The sequence below is a fragment of the Pseudopodoces humilis genome, chromosome 1 (assembly GCF_049639895.1).
Source record: "Pseudopodoces humilis isolate 2021_Gansu_Grassland_sample_001 chromosome 1, ASM4963989v1, whole genome shotgun sequence".
Taxonomy (NCBI): domain Eukaryota; kingdom Metazoa; phylum Chordata; class Aves; order Passeriformes; family Paridae; genus Pseudopodoces; species Pseudopodoces humilis.
The window spans coordinates 60,919,804-60,933,439 of record NC_142200.1 but is presented as its reverse complement, the minus strand read 5'-3'; positions in this window follow the sequence as shown (position 1 = coordinate 60,933,439).

The following is a 13,636-nucleotide window of genomic DNA, read 5'->3' as shown; positions in this document are numbered from 1 at the left end:
GCTGACATAAAACTACTCCACATGATTAAGCAAGCTGTCAACTGGTGATACAAACCAGCATGAGCAAAGAGCAAAGTATTCTCCAGAACACAAGTATCCCTCTTTGGGAAGCATTGTAAAAGCTTCTTTTACTTTGGACACATCATGTACAACATACCACAAGGACAGCTCTTACTACTCCAGAGAACAAAACCATTCCTCCAACCTGAGAAACCCTTCACCTTTTCCCCTACTACACCTGTGTCTGAAGCAGACAGACAGAGACAAAATAGTAGAGGTGAAAGTCATCTCTTGAGCAGTTCAGGAGATAAAGGCAGTATCTCCTGAAAAGAGAACTGCTAGGACCACCTGCCTGAGTGAGGTCATCTGCAAATAGAGGTGCCTCTAAAAGACCTGCTGAGAAGAGCAAATTGCTGAGCATGGATCAGCTTCTCCTCCAGAAAGGTGAAAGGAAAAAATGTGTTAGTTGCTCATCGTAAAGGCAGTCACATTTCCAAATACACTGACTCTCCTCATGGTGAGTGGTGGGTGAAGGACACTAATAACACGGGGAGCAAGGACAGTAACTTCACACTGGGGTTGCAGAGGGAGTGTGACGAGGTTAAGAATTCCATAAGCCCCACAATTCATCCTGACTCAACACTGGAAAGAAATCCTCTTCAGTTTGCCTTGGCTCATACTAATGTCACTGGAAGACACTATTTGAGAAATGCAAAAAAGTTCATGGGGAAAAAAGAGGAAAAATATCAAAACAACCAACACACACATACAAGAAGATGGCTTGAGAGCCATAAAGATGAAAATGAACAAGGGATTCAACTGCAATCACTTCTGAGGAAGATACATCAATGTCAGCATCAGATATGAGCTCGCCTAGCAAAAGATAGTAGTCACTGTCATCCCAGAAAACTGGCTGTACAAATAAAGCTGTTAAAATTGTCAGAAACTAAGCCAACACTGTCACTAACTGCCTTGGTGTTGCTAGTAACTAAAATGGGAGCAACCTTCCTCCAAATTTTGACCTCAGATTCTAGTAGGCTCAAAGTTTGAAATTCAGTTCAGTACCTCAATATCCTAGGCTGTTTCTAGGCTTTTATTATTACTGAAAGGCTGCAGGAGTGTGCAGCTTGCAAATTACCAATCCTTACAAAAATTTTACAGACACTGGTTCTTATAGACAGAAAAAGTTTTTTTAACCAGGCTGCCGTAGTCAGGGTGGGGGGAGAAGGAATATTTCATTATTCTTCCTATGTACAGATAGTTTCTTGTTTTCTGAGGCCTCCATAGAATTTTCCTTTGAGACTATAAACTCTCCAAACTGAAAGTACAACTGGACATCTGTTGCACTGCTGGGTGATAAAGAATATTTCCCTAGTAAGTATCCCCATTCTTTGCAAACTTTTTATTCTTTTCTCTCCCAAAATATTCTATCTCTTCTGCCTTGTTTTAATTTTAAAATGCAATAATTTATTCACTTGGGAATTAACTGACATTTAAACTTAAATAAGCAATTTATGATGAGAGCAAAGCTCAGCAAAGTGGGAAAAACTCCTGAATTGTTCCAGCATAATCCATGCAAACAAATAACAGTACTTGCTGCAGCTCAAAACTTTCAGACCTATGTCACTGAGACAAATGAAAATAATTTCAAAACAAAATCATATAAAAACATCCCAGGTTTAATGGCCCATTGAGTTAAAGGACAGCTTTCAGTTATCTTTGAGCAACCCATCTGGGCTGCCACAACCTGGGATCCAACCTGCCTGCTCCTCCCACTGGGGCCCGTTTGCTCACTGCTAATTAAAGCTGCCTTCATCCCTGCAGAAGATGGCATGTAACCTTTTGAGGGTGAAGACTTAACTTGAAATTCAGCCTTGCACATATGAATTCTCCACAGGCCTTTTTATTGCCTTGTGTTAACCTGTCCTTCCTTCCATCTCATCTTGGTCTATATGATACTGTCATTTTTTGCAAAACTGTTCCTACTAGAGACCAGAAAAATTTTAATGAGTATGGAAAGACATATAAAGACATTTTTCTAACTGGTCTGTAGCAGAGCATTTCAGTGGTAGGAGTGACAAGCTGATGAACCTGAAGGCATCTGAAGCTACCTGAAAGGAGTTTGTAGCAAGTGAGGGTCAACCTCATTTCCCAAGCAAACAGTGACGGGAAAAGATAACAGAGCCTCAAGCTGTGCCAGGGAAGGTTTGGGTTGGACATCAGGAAGAATTTCTTCATGGAAAGGGTTATTAAACATTGGAACAGACTGCCCAGGGAGGTGTTCAGTGTGAGACTGAACGTGGCCCTCATTGCTGTGGTCTAGCTGACATGGTGGTCAAAGGCTTGACTCAAAAATCTCAGAGATCCTTTCCAACATAAATGCTTCTGTGACTCAGATCTCCCCGCACTGAGAAGCAAGTTACTTGTTTTGCCATGGGACAGAAGCAGTTGTGTTAGCTGCCCACCCAGTCCTCTCAAAAGAAGTCTGCTTTGAATTTTTATGCTAACCTGATCTAGGAAGACCAACTGCTCCTGTCTTCTTCCAGGCTTTAATAAAATCTCCTGACTGAGTCTTTTAAAAACTACCAAGGTGAAAATTCTCCTTCATCATCCTGGACCTGACCAACTCTGCTCCAGCACCCCAATGTACTGCAGACAGGCAGAGTTGTTGGGGCATCCAGCGGCCAGACCCACTTTAAACTACATTTCTTCACAGTGGAACATCCAGAAAGGTTGCTCAGCTTCACACTTCCATCTTTATTTTCTTTTTTTTTTTTTTTCCTTTTCATCTACTTTACTTGCTTAAATCCGCGTGCTATCTCCATTGTTCTTTGTGCAGTTGTTACTGATGCTGGAACATCTCAGATGTTAAAATTTTTCTGAAAAGGCTGTCAGTCCTTACTTGAGAAATCATGAGGAGCGAACAATTCAGGAGACCCAAATGTGATAAAAATAATTTCAAGAATCAAAAAGTGACTATTTTAATGCAGTCTCCTTTCAAATATGCTCTATTTTTTCCCACTGTACGTCAGCAATCATCAAACATCATTGTCTTCTACAATGGAAAACATGCACACCCAGCTCACAGGCATGCTTGCATTTCTTTTCATACCCCTTGTTTTTAAATTTTCTTTTTTTTTTTTCATGTTGCTGATTTATTGTTTGTTTGTTTTCAAGCAAGACAGAAATAAAATTAACTTTCCCATATGGGGAACACCAACCACAGAGCACTTGTGTCTGTGCAGTAGAAATGCTCAAGAATAAACTGCTTCTCTTCATCCAGCATGCAGAGTGCATATCCCAGGTTGTGCGGGTAGAAGCTTAAAGCTTCAGTCAGATGAAAGATAATAAAATGAGCTTGGGCCTCATTAACTTACCCTGTTGACGTGAATATTAACATAGATTAAAATCCAAGCTCCAAAAAGAAAATGCAGTCCCAGCTCTCATCACAGGCAAACTGCAAGCAGTAATAACTTCCTTGAATTAATTTACTTCATCATACTCTAAAGCTACAGTAAGACACTCAACATTAAGGCCTTCTTCACATGGTTTTGGAAGTTTTGTAGCCAAGTGTAATTTCAAGAATTAAATCTCTGGTTATGCACTTTGTTTATGGCTTTGATGAATACCCTGCTGCTTTGGCTTAATATAGAGAAAGAGTCTAGGAAGGCATTTTTCTTTCTTTCAGGACCTAGTTCAGCTTGTATGCATAGAAACATTTATGAACGTATCAGAATTTAGACAACCTTGCTCAAATTAATTTAATGGGGTGTATTCAAAATGATGAAAAGATGTTTCTCATTAATTTCTCTCTCTTCTGGAATAATGCTTTCCTTTTACTGATGTTCAGTTCTTTTACTCTGTTCTAAATAGATGTTATATTACCTTCATTACAGTTACATTATTAGTACTACACTAGTTATGCAAATAAAGACTCTTCATCGTATTTTTCCCCTCTGCTATTCCTACAGGGGATCTGTGTTTACAGTGTAGTCTTTGTACTTATGTAAGAAAAACTAAGGCAGAAGGAAGGAGCTGCTGGGTTTTTTACTTACACTACAAACTTCATGTTTATCATGGATGTCAAAAAAAATGTGTTTGACTTTAAAAAGGGGAAATATTTATTAACATTTTGTTTATAATAAAAGCATTCCTCCTGAAGTTCAGTCCAGTCTTGAGTTGTCTCTTAGGAAAGCATCACCCTCTCCCTGGTGTTAGAAGTTCAATGCATTAAGTGGTCATCAGCAATCCTCATCCAAAATCTTTAGGCCATTTTCCAGTTTTGTTAATCCCAGTCACCAGCTTAATATTTAACAAGTGCTTTTCCCAGAATGCACTGCCTCATTTGACTCCAATCATGAGATTTGTCTGCCACACCACATGAAACTGCTCTGTTCTTTCCTGACACAGCTGACATGGAAAGACACTGAAGCCGAGTTTACCCTCTGATTCCCCATGCTGAATGGATGGACTGTCTTGGCCAAGGGGATTTTATTCCTCATGGAACTTACCCCACTCTTTAGGATACATCTGCCTGTTTCTCCATCTGCATTCAGGGTTGTAAGCTGTCCCTTGTGAACTGTGGTGGTCTTAAGATAGACATCTGTTCCTGCTTTTGTGACAGAGACATGTCCTACCAGTAGCTTGTACATCCCTGTAAGACAACATTAACTCTGCAGAAGGGTAGAGCAGCAGATCATATGATTTTCCAGCATGTGTTTATTTAATTGACAAAGATTGATTTGGATATTTTTGGTACATCAAGCTACACGCTGCTTTATGCACTGTAGTTTTCTTTATATTTGATACACAGATCACTGGCTTAGCATACAATGGATGCCACTGCTGATGACAGTCCTCTGCCATACCTTCTTTCTGACACTGTTCTCGATGCAGTTGCTGTGCACAGAGCTGCACCTCCCCAAAGACAAGCCTTTCTGCATAAAAAACATCCCACAATCTGCTAAATTGCTTTTGCACCTGTCAGGCAGTCATTTGGCTACCCATAAATTACATTATTCCTTCTTGCTCTACCTAGCATCCTCCTCATGTTTCTTCAGCTCTCTTGATGAGAGCTTCTTCCTTCAAATGCTAAAAAGTCTCTTCTACTTTTCTCTAACTACTCAATTTCATCTTTTTGGTTTCTTTCACGGCCAGTCCTGCCACTCACAACTGCCAAGTGCATCAGGCCACCTAACAGTTTTGTAGATTACTGACTGAGCCCTTCTTTTGCAGGTGAAGTGGCAAGAACGAAAACCAAGAACAAAACCTCTGTCAAACATGTAAGCCAGTAGATCATGTAAGTAGTGTTGTTATTGCTAGAAAGGCCATGTTATCTGCATTTTCTGAGTGATGACTGTGCTATCAGGACTACTGGGTTGTATTTTGGTACCTCTGAGCTTGGTTTTCTACAGCTACAGAACCACTAAGAAGTTGGTATCATCTGCTTAACTTGTTCTTTAGCCTAAAGCTGGCAGGTTTCAGTGTGTATGGAATAGGACCAAGAAAACACAGTGATTGTGGTGTAACCACTCCTGTTGGCTTTGCAACAAGAAAGACTGGCCAAACAGACCAGCAAGGTACAAAGATAACCTCCCCAAGCCAACCCAGGGCTGGAGGAAGAGTGCCCGCTTCCATGCCCGGGAGGAAGGGAGTCCACTCCCACTTCTGAACTCCTCCTGGTGAAGAATTTCAGTGACCAACAGCTCACCTCAAACACTTTCTTCTAAAGGAAATCTGGTGATCTTGACTTTCAGGGCTCAGAAGAGCACAGGAAAAGTGTCCAAAAGTCCACATAAGATCCATAATAAAAAGGAAAAGTGTAATTTTTTCATCTGAAGTCATTCAATCATTTGGAATATCATGTGTCTGATGGGCTTCTCCCATCTCCCAGAATTAGCACAAGAGAAAGAGAGAGCACAGAACTCACCAGCTCATGTGAAATGCAAGGTATTTTCTGTGCAAAGTCTTTATCCTGAGAGTTATATAAACTGAATGTTTCAATGCTCCCTGAAATCACCATAGAAAAGGCTGACAATGAGAAGTGTTTTCCTGTTCCTGCCTCAGCAATCATCATTATTTTCCACCATTATATTTATGTCATTTCATCTTAGGTTTACTCTAGTGAAACAAGTTCATCTTCCCTATAAGGGACAACAGGCTGTTGCCTTATTCTGATCATTTTTAATCAACATTTTAGACATGAGCAACTATCCGGAAATCAAAATAAATTAAAAAAAAAAAAAAAAAAGAAGGAAGAAGAATGGTTTCCCCACTCTTCTTGAGAGAAAATATTTTTACACATGGTTTTTAGATCAACCTGAGCAATATTTCAAAAAATGTAGAAGCAAGCAAACAAAAATAAGAAAACAAACCAAACACAAACACAAACAAAAAACAACACATACACATGCATTACAAAGAAAAAAAAAGTGACAGGGAGTTTTCCACCACTTGCCTACTCCTCCTCCCCCAGTGGTTATGCTGGTCAAACCTGTCGCTGGGATAAAAACACATTACTAGCAGAGGGAGAAGACAATTCAATATTGAATCATGGTTATTTCATATGGTTTCCCAGATGGAAAACCATAAATCAGGGTGAGGGTTTACTGCAAAACAAAACAGTCTGGAGAAGGGAGAAAACATACGCATGGATGCATATATTAAAAGCAATTTGAGAAAATCAATTAGACATTTAGAAAATGATAGGCAATGAAGAATAAGCTTCCACATTTTTTCCAATCAAAACTTTGCATTCAAAACCATTCTCTGGATGTATTGATGACTTGCGTTGCATATCAGTACATTGATTTTACAGTGCAGAATTAAACCTCCCTGCTGCTAAATTTGGAACACTAAAGTCCTATGTGCAAAGTTAATGTGGAATCATAGGCTCACTAGGATTAGAAAAGACCCCCACGATCACTGAGTCCAAATTCTGAGTGAGCACCACCATTTCAACTAAACCATGTAATTAAGTGCCAAGTCCAGGTGTTTCTTGAACCTCCAGGGATGGTGACTCCACCACCTCCCTGGGAAGGCTTTTCCCATGCTTAATAACCCTTTCTGTGAAGAAATTCTTCCTGACGTCCACTCTGAATCTGCCCTGACACAAGCTGAGGTCATTTCCTCTTGTCCTGTCACTAGTCCCTTGGGAGAAGGGACTCAACCCCCTTGCTACTACCCCAACTTGCTACAACCTCCTTTAAGGGAGTTGTAGAGAGTGATAAGGTCTCCCCAGAGCCTCTTTATCTCCAGGCTACATAACCCCAGCTCCCTCAGCTGCTCCATATAGGATTTTACACTCCAGACCCTTCACCAGCTCTGTTCCATTCTCTGGACTCACTCCAGCACCTCAATGTCCTTCTTGTAGCGAAGGCCCCAGAACTGGACATGGGATTTGAGGTGTGGCCTCACAACTGTTGAGAACAGGGGGACAATCACTTCCCTGGTCCTGCTGGCCACACTCTTGCTGATACAGGCCGGGATGCCATTGGCCTTCTTTGCCACCTAGGCCCACATTGGACCATGTTCAGCCACTGTCAATCAGCACTCCTACATCCTTTTCTACCAACAGGTTTCCAACCACTCTTACCAGCCTGTAGTACTTCCTGGGGTTGTTGTTACCCAAATGCAGGACCAGGCACTTCACCTTGTTGAACCTTGCATTTTTGGCCTTGGCTCATTGATCCAGCCTATCCACATCCCTCTGCAGATCCTTCTTGCCCTCCAGCAGATCAACACTGGGTGTTATCTACACTCACTGACTTGATCTCCTCATTCAGATATTAGACAGGATTGGCCCAAATACTGAGTCTTGGTGAACCCCACCAGTGACCAGCCTCCAACTGGTTGTGGCATCATTCACCATGACTCTCTGGCCTGGCCATCCAGGCAGTTTTTCACCCATCAAAGAGTGCACTCATCCCAGCCATGGATTTTCAGCTTTCACAGAAGAATGCTGTGAGAGACAGCAACCAAGGCTCTACTGAAGTCTAGACAGACACATCCACAGCCTTTCTCTCATCCATTACATTGGTCACACACTCATATAAGCAGATCAGGTTGGTCAAGCAGGAATTGCCTTTCCTAAACCTGTGCTGGCTAGGCCTGATCTCCTGGTTGTCTTGTCCATGTGATTGCACTCAAGATGGTACTCTCCACAACCTTCCCCAGGTCTGTACTTCTCTGGATGCTGCTTCCAACACTTCTTGCAGATGGGTGTCACATTTGCTAATCTCCAATTGTCTGGGATCTCCCTGGTTAAGCAGGACTGATGATTGATGCAGTGAGGCGATTCTGCCACCTCCCTCAGACTCTTGGATGAATGTCACCTGGTCCTGTAGACTTATGAGTGTCTCAGCAGGCTCAGCGGGTCACTAACTACTCTCCCATGAACTGCAGGTCATCTATTTTGCTCCCTGTCTCTGTGAAGAAGCTCAGGGGGCTGGCTGCCCTGAGGACAACCAATCTTTCTGTTAAAGAGTAAGGCAAATAAGGCATTGGACACCTCAGCCTTTTCCTCATCCTTGGTGACAATGCTCCTCCCTGCATCCAATAAATGGTGGATTTATTTATAGTTAACATATTTATAAAAAATACTTTTATTATCTTCCTTCCTATTATCTTCCAGATTGAGTTCTTGCTAAACTTTCACTTGGTTTTCTCTGTACACATTCTAACAACCTCCTTGTTAATTAACCTCATTCTTCCTGAGTTGCCTGCCCCTTCTCCCAAAGGTCATAAATTCTGCTTTTTCCCTGAGTTGCAGCAAAAGCTCACTGTTCAACCAGGCTGATCTTCTTCCTCACTTGCTCATCTTTCAGCACAAAGGGACAGCCTGCTCCTGCATTTTTAAGATTTCCTTCTAAAAGTGGCTCCAGCCTTCCTGGATCCCTTTGTTATTAAGGATGGTTTCCCAAGGGACTTTCTAAACCAGTGTCCTGAACAGTCCAAAATCTGCTCTCAGGAAGTTCAGGGTAGAGGTTTCGTTGATGCTCCCTTCTTTACTTCACCTAGAATTGAAAAATCTCTCATTTTGTGGTTGTTGTGCCCAAGACAGCCTCTGACCACATCTCCCACCAGCTCTTCTTTGCTTGTCAACAACAGGTGTAGCAGGACCTCCTCCCTGTAGTCTCACTTATCAGCTGCAACAGGAATTTGTCTTTCACACACTCCAGGAACCTCCTAGACTGCCTCCTCTTCACTGTGTTCAGTTTCCATCAGAAGATCCAGCAAGTAAAAATCTTCCATCACCCATATTCTTGAGCTGATAAGACATTTTACATAAATATTATTTTGGCTTATCATGGAAGAATATTTTGACAGGATGTTCTGGACTCATATATTTTTTGTAAATTGCTGCTCTTTTGGTAAAGCAGAAATGTGGGGTGAACAACAGCAGCAAGAAGTTACAATTTCCCATCTTCCTACTACATGGCATACCAGGATTTATATCTAACTTCACCAATAGCTTTCATTGTCCTGCCCTTCTACATTTTCCTTACTCTGTTGTTGGGGGGTTTTTAATCATTAACTTCAAATTGACATCCTTGGGCCGACTCAGTTTTAATTTAGGAGTATGAAACAAAAATAGCTCCATGAGACAAGAATTAAACAAATGAGAAATGAGCATATGGCAAAACCCAAGCCCTTTTAGCTGCTCTTTGAATGTAATATGATTTATAACAGTGAGGTTATGTGGTAGAGTTTAGAGTGCAAAGCTTACTAAATAATGAATACAGTGCTTCCATGTAATTTTGTTGGCAATGGCCCTGAGCAATTTTAATTAGCTTCACCTCCCATTAACAGCAAGGACAGCTGTGGATGTGCAGCCTTCCTACAAGAGTTCTGCAAGTTGATTTATTTAGATTTAATTTTTTTGCTATCAAAACACATCTCCACCAATGCAAAGGAGCACAGAGGAGTGATGACAAGCAGCCAAACCCCAATATCCTAATCAGACAGAGCATAGCACCCTGACCTGGCTATTCCCAGGATCAATCCACTGTCCTGGTACAAAACCCATCATCAAGATGAGTTTTGATGGGAGAGCCCTTCTGGATAGCCTTACAGACTGAGGGGAAATTACTGCCTTAAGGGATCTGGAATTCATTGAGGCATGCCAGGGAAGGGCACAAAGGGATTTTGCAAGACTAAGTGCAAATTTTAAGGGAGGAACAGTGAAGCATCAAGGAGATTTCAGGGAAATAAGCACAGGAATGACCCCCCAAGAAATAGGATAAAAGCAGCTGATTGTGTGCAAACTGGTAATTGCTCAGCACACTCATCTGGCTGTGCCCTGTGCCTGACTGCAATAGCCTGTCCTGTCTTCTATTAAACTCCTTTTCTATTTTCCTGGGTGAGTGCCTCTCTGCATTGTGTCCATGGAGGCCCAGATGCCACTGATCAGGCCAGGAGGCCATGAAGAACAGAGCCCCTTTGTCTGGGATGCCAGCAACTGGATAAGCTGGCACACCTGCAAGCATGCATAGGTGTGTCGAGTGCTGTGTAATAATCACTGGCAAACATGGAACAAGACTGTCTAGTGAGCAGGGTGAGGTAGTCAGGTCATGCAGCAGCCAGAAGTATGGGCTGGACAACAGAGAGACCAGGAGGTCTGAGAGCTGGCTGCTGGAGGGATCAGGAATCCAAACCTGACTGTTGGAGAGATTGTGGCATCTGGAGGTCGGCTCAGACACATCTTTGCATGTTGTGTGGCAACAGCACTAGAGAGCAGAGGAGCCAAGGACCATTTGCTGGGTAGTCTGTTGGTCTAAGGCAAGTGGCTGGAGAGATCCCTAGTGTGCCTCTGTGTGTCTGAGCACCAGCACTGGATAGTCACAGATGCCATCTGTCACTTGGGGTGATCGTGGTTTGTCTGGTGATAAGTGCACAAACAGTTGCTTATTTACACACTTTGCCAACAGTGGGAATTTCTGTCTGGATGCATTACCCAGGATGTTTAGCCAGACAAACCAGATCTCATCTCTGCCAGACCTGGAGTTAGTGCCATCCTATGTTTCTGTTCTGTGCTTATCTCATGGCAAAGCCCTTTGGTGGCTTTAAAAGTGCCTGGGACAGGGAACTGTGCTCTCCAAGCCCTTACAATTCCCTATGTGCCTGCAGGACATACCTGCCCAACCTGGCTGCTGGGGACATGGGGCTGTAAAAGCAATCTCACCTCCACCTGGCTACCAGATTTGGCAGCTCTTGACAATTTCCTCCTGAGATAGCAGCTGAAGGGTGCAAAGAGCTCCCCACATCATTTCCTCGAGGAAAGCTTAACAGGACATCTTGCTACTAACTCAAGGTCAGACAGCAGCTGTCCTCTGACACTGACACTGGCCTGGCCTGGTAGAATCAGTGACATTTATGTCTCTGGCTGTTATCTGAAGCCTGGTGTTCTCACCTACAACAGGTCTCAGCCGCAGTTCCAAAAAGGCATGGCTTAAGGAATGAGTTTGGAACTCTTTGTCCTTATCCACTTAGTTGCTGCCACAAGAATTTGCATCATTTCTGTTCTTCTGTCCATTTACCTCCTCTGTCCCACTAGACAGCTTCCAGCTTCATATGTTTTCCCTTCAATGAAGAAGCCTTCTGGCAAATCACTACAATGAGCTGAAGAAATTGCTGTAACACCCAGAGAACAGAGTGTCCCAGGAGCCCCTCGCCTCTTTGCTGCCTCTGCCTCCCACACTGGTGGCTGGAAAGCAGACCTCCTGCTCACTTGAGAGGCACAGATCCTTGTCTAATTCCTAACATCAGGGAAATTTGGAGAGACAGCTGTGAGCAGAAGAAACTCATCTCAGGACCAGAGATCTGCTGATTAGATGATGACTCTGGCTAGGTGTGACCAAAGAGTTTTTATCTTGCCCTTCCTCAAAGCTCAAGCCTCAACACCAGACACAAAGAATTTCTCTAGGGAGTGTGGATAACCCAGCAAACAAACATAACTCAAAATGCAAGACTGAAAATCTGTTCCTTGCCTGTCCCAATTTTCACTTATTTTAAAGGAAGAAAAAATGAATGGGGGTGTTTTTGTTATTTTTTTTTTTAATAAAATCTATTGTGATGTCTGTATTATTACCAGAGATGTGTTACAAGGACCATAAATCTGACCTCACAGTTCTCATAACCTTCTGTTATCTGGTAGCAATTTTGGGGTTGTTTTTTTTTTTGTTGTTTTATCACTAAGGGAATATATAAATTGGACCTATTCTGCTTCAACATACCAGTTTGCCAAAGGCTGATATTCTTGGACAGCAAATCTTTGGAGCCCTGCCAAATCGGAGAAGAAAATCAAAGTAAATTTTCTGTTGCTATTACAAAGAGTACTGTGTATTTATAGGTCTATAACATATCCTCACCTCTTTAACAGTCTGTCAGACAGCTGGAAGTTTTCTAAATTACACGAAAATACCAGTTTAAGGTTCTGTCACTACAGAAGCTTAGAGCGGCCAAATCCAGAGAACAGAGCAGAAGTCTACACCAAAAGGATAAGCCAGATGGGAGGGCTTTACATGATGGCAGACTCCACAAAACAGTCTGACTGCTCAGAGAAAGCTGAATGAATTACTGAAAGTTTCTTCCTTAGACATCCATTCATGTTTGATGTGGAATATGTGAGCCCAGATGTTTTCTCCTCTTGTACTTTAAAAGAACTCTTGCCACAATGGATAAAACAGCAGCTGGTGAAGAGTGCAATGGCTCCAGCTACTTTGTTGAGGGGGAGAAACAGCCAGTGAAACTAATTAAGGAGAAAGAGCAAGTGGGAAAGGTACTTAAAGATCAATTAGTGTCTTGTACCCCTTGTTTTCCAAAACACTTTCCCCCAGTCCCAACCCAACATCAAATGAAGTGTTAGCTAGCAGAAGATGCTTGGGTGATGTCTGTACAGCAAACACTTCCTTCCCATAATTACAATGCTGATGGAGCTCACATGCTTTGGCAGCAGTAAAGATCCAAGAAGAGAACAAGAGTTGGCTTTACAGGACAGGCCTTACAGCTATTAATACTGATTTATTTGATCGTGTCTCCACTGTTATTTCACTGCTGACTGTAAAGCAGGTCACCTGAGTCTTTAGAGAAGTATCTTTCTGGAGGGAGCAGGCTGGCTTTTGCAATATCACAGGGGTTGTTATAATTTTGGGTACTTTTCATACCTGAGGTAATAAATAGACTATTCTCCAGTAGACAGAATTAGCAACAAGGACAGAGCACATACCTGGAGCAAGTTAATTACTCAGTACAGGACAAAAACTAATAGCTGTGAAAAAAGCAGCTGGGGGGCTGACCAAAATGTATTTAAGAGATTTCTCTTTTAAAAACCACTTGGCCCTCAAAGTAGTCTGTAATCAGATATGCAAAACAGAGCTAACCAAAAAAAAAAACAAAAAAAAATCACTGAGTTTCTGAAATCTTAAGGCAGGGGGTCTTCCTCTCAAGAAAGGAAGGATGTGCTGTCTCTAGATAGCTTTCTAATTTAAGAAAATAAGTTCTCTCTATACAAAGATGTTGGCAGGCCTACCTAGCTCTTATCAACTTTGTTTAGGCTTCCTAACAAGTCACCACATGGTGTCTTTAAATGCAGAGTTAAAGAAAGCTTCTAGCTAAATGGCTTACCAAAAAAGATATC